We start from the raw sequence: 9,019 nt of genomic DNA, 5'->3' as shown, positions 1-9,019 counted from the left end.
GCCCACCCCCAGCGCCAACAACCCCCCCCCGCGCTCTCTCACCACCCCCCCCCCTCCCCCTCAGGGGGTTGGGGCGCGGCCGTGTTTGCTCTATCGACCGCCGACGATCCGCGAAGTTGGCCGAGAGCGGCCGAGCGCCTTCGTGGAGGCGCACACCGCGTATCTCTTCGTTCGCGTGCCACCCTCTCTTCAGGAAGAGTAGCTATCCTCTTCTCGCCCACCCTTTCTCCCTCACGGCGGGTATCACGCTCGCCGTACCCCGACGTCGCGCCGCGCCGCCTTGTCGTCCGTGTCTCACGTTCGTGCCTCTCGGCAGCGGCTGCCGAGTTCGAAAGAGAGAAAAAGACAGCGGTCTCGCAGACACTTCGACTTTTCGGAATTGTCGTTGCGCGATGGACGGGGATAAGAGAATACGATGGGATTGCGATCGAAAGCTCTCGCCGAAAGTCGCGACCACCGACCCCCTAATTCAGCTTACGTATGGCGACGGAGCGTTCGGTGGGTCGCGATAAACTTTAAATCTCGACGAACCAACTACACTTCTTTTTACACCGGACGTGCGTCGAAATCCGTGGGAATTGAAAAATCCGATTTGTCCCTTTCACGATCGACGAATTTTTGAATAAATTGCAAGATCGGCGATTTTAAATCTGCAAAATTGTACATTTGGAAATAACTTTCAATTATTTCCATTGTTATATAATAAATTTCTTTTTATTATATACAATACAACAACAATAACATGTATCGTGTTATAAAAAATTGAATTTGCGAAAAATAGGAAATGGGCGAGAATAAAATGTAATGCATAATAAAAGGTAGCGGTAGAAAAATACGCGGATTTTTTTACGAAATTTCAATAATTTACACGCAAAATGAAATAAAGTGAACTGTGTACGGGGGAAAAAAAACCGGTTAAACAAAATTACCCTTGTTTCATAACAGGGCATTAAGTAATTGTTTCCAAACCGTTTCAGCTGAAAATCGATAAGATGTCTTAACCGTCTTTAATTAAATAACTTTGTCGGATTAAACACTCTACTCATGAATTTCCGTGGCGAAATAACGAAATTCTCAAGCGGTCGCGTAAAGTTATTAACGCATCGCGAGTTTGCGACTTAATTAGCCAACGACAAAGGTTTTGGCGGATACCAAACTGCGTATATACGTACGTTTATAGCCGCGCGTGTTTAATCGTGCATACCGGGATACGTGTTGTGTAATTAGCTGAATGCGACTCGACAAATTTGTGGTGTAATCAATGAGTTTGTTTTTTTTTTTAAATGGATTTAAAAATCTGGTTGTATAAATTGGAAATCTGGTTCAGATTCAACTAAAAAAAATACAAATCAGACACTTTTACTAGCTAAATCCATTAAACATTTTAACTATAAAATATGAAAATAATCAGAATTGGTCGCAATAACCAGACAAATTCTGATTACGATCAGAATTTGTATGTATTTCTTGTTGATGCAATCACCTCTCTTTTTTTTAATGCAATATGGATATATTGATGCTGATTATATTCGAATGGTTAAAAGCAAGTTACGTTGATTATCTCGCGTTACCGTTTATAATAGCCAACGTTCACGAAAATGTTGCGCTGCATAAATGAATTTCCAAAAATCGCAATATGCATAGATTAATGGTCACAATTTACATCAAAAATTGTTTAATTAATTGATGTAAACTTTTTAATTCAATTGTTCGAAATATATATATATTTAACACGCAACTCTACATTATTTTAGAATGTTATATCTTGATCATAATTTCCGTTCTATCAAGAGCAAATATTGAGCAATATAATTTTTATAAAATATTATATTTTGCCTCTCTAATACATAATATCGAACTTTATTCCTGCAATTCTTGTTAGTATATTGTACAATATGCATCAATTGTGTTTCCTTTAATAGTTTCTTGTTAAGATTATCTTTGGTAAATACCAACCTGCGTTTATAATTGCGTTTATTATAGCATTTTTCATGCATTGATAAATTTTCCAACTAATTTTCTTCTAACTGTCTAACAGTTATTAGATTCTATATTGTCATATTATAACTGTTGCGCTACATAATCGCATTGTTTACCAATTCACGTCTAAAATTAAGATTGGAACATCTCAAAGCATTACAGTGATAACGATTGCGTTGCGGAAGAGGAGAATCACTCGAAAACGCGTTACGCAGAATAGCTCGCGCTATTCCTTACGTTATTTCGACGCTGGAGATGAATCAGTACACCAAGCGAGTTGAGCTGAAATTCGAAAAACCCAAACTCCGAGAAAGCTGGCGTAGCCGGAATGAAAAAGGGGAAAAAAGGAAAAAGATAGAAGAAGGAGCTGTTACTCTTCGGCCAAGAGCGACTTTAAACCGGAGTCTTTTATCTCCGTTAACTGCCCTAACTCCGAGGAAAGGCGGGCTGCACTAACCGACACGTCTCTCTCTCTCTTTGAGAAAACTGAATTGGCCTTGTTAGTTACACGTACAATCATGAAAGCAATGTAATACCTATTCAGATCACAACGACTTGTAATCGAATGTTTTCATCTAAAGTTTCTTAAGATCTACCATCGTCCAATTTAATTTTGCGAGTCGCTTCATTAACGACCTCCTTCTCGAAAAGATTTGACGAATCAGAAAGCTGTAATAGGAGGATCCTTTTTAATAATTATTTACACGTCACGTGTGTTGCGCAGAACGAATTTTAACACTTCCTTGCTTTCCACGCCTTCTGTTCTTCGCCTGTCATCTTGTCAATAAGGATCTCAATTTACTTGGATCGATCGATGACCACCTGTTCACGAACGTCATCAGCTGACGTATCCAACGCTTCGTTCACGTACTTTACAAGGTAACATGAACCGCATCCTTTTCTCTCGTCTCCGTTGGGATAAAAATAGCCGACCGGTGCGTCTCGCCTGGGCATGTTTCTTACGGCTCCTTTCCACGTCCGGGTACTATCACGCCGAGAAGACGGAAGGGAAACACTTGGTGTAATAAGCTCGTCTCTCTACCAATGGCACCGATTCGATGGCGACCGATTCGCGGAAGTTTGAGGAAAAGTGGCGAGAGAGATCGAATGCCCGTTCCGAGGCACTCGGTGCAATCGGGTACCACGTTCCGCTCCGTCTGATCGATAGGTTGAATTCGAGATCGCGTGAGAGCGACTATTATCGGTGGATACCTCATCCCGTTCGTAGATGGGTAGATGGGCACTAGACGCCGATCATTCCGAATAGTCGAGGAAGATTCTCTTCTTCATCGGCAAAGACATCCAAAACGATGGAGAGGCTTTTGATTTTTACTCGCACGAAGGCGCATCTCATTCCGCAAGTAGTAAAATTTTAGTTTCGCACCGACGTGCGAGGATTTTCACGAAAGGCAACGGCGTGGTTCTTTTACGAGATCATCGTACAATTCGATTTGGCTCCAGAATTTCTCGCTTTTAAATCAATGTTAAACGCGTTGTTTTCCACTGTTCATTCTCCCGACCGCTATCGCTAAATGAAAATTTTTTAAAGAAAAGGAAGATATCATATTGCGACAGATTATATTGTTTTTACGCGGCTTCTGCCGCGCACAGCTGCGAAGCAATTAGACTTGTTTACGGCCGTTCCAATCGTAAAGGGAGGTTGACAAAAAAATTACTGCCTTGCTCCTACAAATTATAGTGGCGTCACCGGAGTTCCCGCAATATCTCGTCGTATCGACGAGAGTGGACGACCGTCTCGCAGAGAACGAGCCCGATAAAAAAAAGCCCGATGCCAGCACTAAAATTAATGTCGCTGACGTAAAAAGCGGTAGATCGGCTACCATGCGTGACAAATAATACTTCCTCCCTCTGACAAAATTAAATTTAGCAAACATGGATAGATAACAAAAGATCACACCTCCGCCTTGCCGGTCCAAGATTCTTCCCTCTCTTCCTACTTCTCTCACCGTTCAATTTTATTTTCTCTTATCTACCATCTTCCCCAACAGACACTTTTATTCCCCGAAAATTCCCGTAGGAGTGCTCGTGCCCCGTTCCTCGATGTCGGTCGACGAGGATCAAAGAGTAGTTGCGGATCCTACGGTCGCCACCTGAGCGATTCCCAATTCTCGATTACACCGGCGGCCACGATTTTCACTCGGGCTTCCATTTTGCTACGGTCAAGAATCACGTTCGACGAAGCGCGTATTTAGACGAAGACGTACGACGTTCTACTTCCCGGTGGTGAGCTTTGCTCGCTCTCGTGCACACGAAAACCAACCTAGGAATTTGCGCGCGTGCCCGTCCGATCAATCGACACCGCACAAACGGATCGTCGCCGTTTGGACGTAATGCCGAGTCGTAGATCGAGGCATTGAGACCGCAAGCGCCGAGATGCGTCAGGACTGGGAAGCTGTACAACGTGAGCCGGTATTACGGGGGGTTTTGCATCCATGCTTATCTCAGTTACAGCGTCGTTACATTGTCTTCCTTGCAACATGATCTCACATGAAATGCTTAGGAGGAATTCTAAGAGGAGAGAGAGAGAGAGAGAGAGAAAGAGAGAGAGACGTCGCCATTCGCTTACAATCTTTCGAATCTGTCCATGCGATTTCGAAGCAAAACAATACGTTCCTCTCCACTCGACAGGACTCTTGGAATTCGTACTAACGATCGAGCGTCCCGTCGTTCGGCAGAGACAAATGTACCTATCGCAATACATCGAAAAGTAGACGCCACGCTTTCCATGGTTCCATCTCATCAACCATTAAACAAAGCAACAGCGGACACAAAGAAACGCCAGCACTGTCGAAGGGTGGCTCTACCGTCAGCCCGAGAACGGAAAGCAAGCATCCGTCGACGGATCTCGAGAGGTGTTTCTGATTAATCTACGCGAATTTCTCAAACCGTTCCTCTTTACACTTCTCGGAAAAGTAAAAAACTAGAAACGACTCCTCTTTTCTCGAATGTCTTTTTAAAAAGCAACATGTTAAAAGTAAAAAGGAGAAAACCCACAAAGAAATATTAGGCCAAAGATTTTACAGTGATTTTTTGGATCAAAATGTAATAAAATAAATATATTTCTTACAGAAATTTTATATTGCATTAATTTTCTAATTATTAATGTTAAACTTTTGAAGAGTCCGATATTTTCAAGTGCGACGGATAATTGCTAAATAAAATATAACAAGTTCAACAATGTTTATTCTTCATGAGTTATTCAATGTTGGGAAAACTATTCCTACTACTACTACTACTACTACTACTACTACTATAGTTGGGAAAACTATACTACCACGGAACCACGTAGAAAGCTTGATAGTAACCGTGAAAATAAACGGAAAAGCTTCATACGTTTAAAAATCACTCGAGATACGAAGTAACTTTTACGACAAGGCCGCAATAGTATCGTTATCGCAATCGTCGTTTTTCGTAACTGCGATAGTAACGATAACAAAGATGTAAACGAGCTTCCTGAACGTTGATAGACGGGATAGTTATTTATTTGCCAATGGTTTTTCAATATTCTTCATATTAACTATAAAGGACAGTTAATTGACGAATAAAATTAAATTTGAAAAATCTCTTATTTTCGAGAAGAAATTAAAGTTGAAGATTAACAAATTTTTTAAAATTTTCAGTTATGTATAAAAGAAATTGACAGCATTAAGAATATAAAATCCGTTTCCCAGTCGAAGGAGGTGCACTCACCGTTACACTAAAGTGGAAGATTTAAGAACGGGATGTGAAATCCAATATTGCATACTTTTAATACTGGGTACATAGCGTGGCCTCCTCGATATCGTCTAAAACAAAGACTGATCCGTGAAACGAGAAGCAGCGAGATATTTATTCGATGGAAAAGTGATCCCTGCTGCAGAGGATATATCTGCTTACTTGACGTAGGAAAGTAGAGATAATCAGATAGCAATGGAAGTTCGATGGATTGTTTGATCGATGCCGCTCGGCGTAGAGACTTTAACAAGATTCAAGGTATCGAAACGCGGCGCAGCATAGTCTTCGGAACGAGAACCATTGCATTCACTTTTTCGCGCTGCAATAGCGACAATCCGATCATCGGATCAAAATGTACGATTCTAGAGATACCCGTTTTCCCGTTTTCGACCTTAGAATGTGGTCAACGAATATTTCAATTCTATAATAAAAAATATTTTACAAGATTTGTGAATAAACTACATAAATATGACAATAAAGAAAAATCTACAATCTACGATTATATATTGCAATTATTCTCTAGAATTAAATAAATGCATATTACGTAATAAGAAAAATAATGTACACCATAAAAAATTAAAAAATTTTATTAAATATTTATTAAAATAAAATATTAACGAAATACTTATTAAAGATGTAAACATATATTTATTTATAATAATTTAGATTCAAATTTTTTATTCTGGAAAAATGTTTATTTGCTATAAGTAAATATTTCATTATTACTATAGTCAAAATATTTAATAAAATTCGCAGTAAATTTTCGTTCAGTGTGATAAAATATAAATCACTCTCTATATATCCTACGATGTCTTACTGAAGTCAAATTTGATCGGAATGAGAATCAAACACAACTTGCTTTAACAAACTGTAGTCCTACTAGAGCTTATCATGTCAATTTAGCAAGCCTGATTTACGAAACTGGAATAGGAAATCGTTAATATATTCATGCAAACAGGACGAACTGATAGGACGAGATCGAGTCATGGCGCGCGTGATGGAAATAAAGAGAGGTGGCAGCTCTCTCCATGCTACCAGGGGAGAGCCCATGATTCAGGAAAGTAATCTTCGTAAAAGAAACGGTACGGCCAAGCGGCGTGATAAAAGCGTCGGGCGTGTTACGCGCATACTGCGCGTAAAAGCACGATACGCGTGCAGCCACCGGTTTCGAGGTGGTCGCAGTGGGTGCAAATGAATTAACGTTTATTCGGCTTCCATAGCGCGGTGGTCATGCGGCAGTCAAGGCTCCAGCTGCGCTTCAACCCCTTTATTAATTGTCATTGCCGCCCGTAACTCATCGCCCGTCCTCTGTTACGATAATTTCTTTCAGCCTCCAATCTCCCGCCTCTGCCTGCTCCTCGTTAACATGCATGAGTACGCTAGTATGTAATCTATCGTCTATTGTACAATATATTGCTTACTTGAGCAATACAAGTCTCTTTGACAATGAGTCTTTATCGTTGCGATAATGTGTAATCAGTTTTTTGATAATATATTCATTTTTACGTACACGAATGCTTTCAAGTCTTTAAAAACATGTATTGTAACTTTTTTTTTTTTTTTTTTTTTTTTTTTTAAATAGGTTAAGAGTACTCGAGTATCGTATCGCTATTGTTAAAGGACGCATACTATTGTTGAAAAAGTAGAAATTTTTAGATTATTGAATACACGTGTCGACAATATTCTCACGAGACGGAAGAAAATTCGATTCCGTAATTCACTCGCAGTCTGTGCTTTAAATATCAAATCGGAGTTTCTCCTACCCTCTACTGCTGTATATAAATTCCGATGTTCGTGGCGTTCACAAAAGGTCAAAGGTGAAAATATAAAATAGTACAAAAGAGAAAAAGAATGGAGGAGAGGGGGGGAGAGAGAGAGAGAGAGAGAGAGAGAGAGAATTATGGTAAAGCACTACTTTTCAGAAATAATTCGATCGAGTTCGCGCGCGTATGAAGCACGGAAACCTAAGGAAATTATACGATGAGTAATAGCAAAAGAGTGACGGACAGCGAAAACCTGCATTCTCATGATGACGTGATCCTTATAGGAATCTGCATCTTTGATCTTCGCTTTGGCTAACGCGATAATTGCATCGCGCTGCGAAAGACGCAGGCAACGACGAAGTGAAAGAGAAGATCGGTTCATTTCTTGGGACTGCATATATACATTTCGATGGATGGGCTTTTGGAGAGAGAATTTTCAGCAAAGTGCACTGCGGCGCTTTTAGACAAATGCGCTTAATTACGATTTGAGGCGAATGTAGCTTACGCATCGCGTACAAGGAATATTTCAAAGTGCTTCTTCAATTTGCTTTATTATACAAAGCTTCTTTTGTCAAAATATCAAAATAATATACAATTCTTAAAAGCAGTGATTATAGTTTAATGCGTAAGAATCATGAATTTTTCTTTGATCCTACGCAAGATAGAAACTTCTGCAATTTTGTTTAAAACATGATTTTAGCTGAATATTTTTACTACTATTATATTAAAAAAGAAGATGCGTGGAACAGGAGAAAAAAATTATTTCAATAATTTTCTGAATAGAATATCAATATGAAAGCACTCACGCATACGTGTGTGTTAGAAATATAATGAATCTCTCACAGTCGCTGAAATATAAGCATACCGAACGAAATGTACGAGCACGTCGTTATCCGTCTATTAATAAGAGATATTTCAAATGAGATATATTTCAAATCAACTATTAACACCGACGTGTCGAAATGATCGCCGTATCTATCGCGTGAGATGCGTTACATATAAGCCATCATTTGCCGGACGTGTTCTTCATTTCGATAGAACTTGATTTCTGCGCAATGCGTAGGCATCAGAGAATAGACACGCCATCGATCACGGTATCGCATCGGGTGATCATGATTGGTAGCACAGATCGACGCCTGGACTCCCGATAATTCCCCGTGGGACGTGCGAGCGTGTATGCGTGCGGACGTGCGTGCATGCGTGTGCCTGTGTACGTGCGATCTTGCCTGGTGAACCTCGGGACACGAATCCTCGGCTGGATACGAAACGGGGAACACGAGTGTGAGCGTTAAGGAGCGAGAGTGGGTCGGAGCTTTCCCTCGAGAGATTTTAATGGCCCGATCGTGCCGAATTCCATAAACCGCGGCTATGGATATCCCTGGGTTATATCGCCGCTATACACCGCCCTCATGATCGTGTACGAATTTTAATGCGTGTTTCCAGGGGCGAATCATGTCGGGTGGACACAGGATTCGGGGTGGACACGCGAGAGCAAGATAGAAGCGCGTCTACACCACTACTGGCTCTCACCCTGGCTTTAC

The 9,019-nt window shown here is 40.6% G+C and overlaps 1 protein-coding gene across 8 annotated transcripts in view; it reads right to left on the bottom strand.

Moving 5' to 3' along the window:
- The window catches only part of LOC108756801 (protein turtle-like), a 264,529-nt gene that overhangs the window by 185,299 nt on the left and 70,211 nt on the right, over window positions 1-9,019 (bottom strand). The window lies entirely within an intron of this gene.

This window comes from Trachymyrmex septentrionalis, unplaced genomic scaffold (assembly GCF_001594115.1).
Source record: "Trachymyrmex septentrionalis isolate Tsep2-gDNA-1 unplaced genomic scaffold, Tsep1.0 scaffold13, whole genome shotgun sequence".
Lineage (NCBI taxonomy): Eukaryota > Metazoa > Arthropoda > Insecta > Hymenoptera > Formicidae > Trachymyrmex > Trachymyrmex septentrionalis.
Note: the sequence above shows the minus strand (reverse complement) of the source record. Positions and strands in the feature narration are given on the sequence as shown.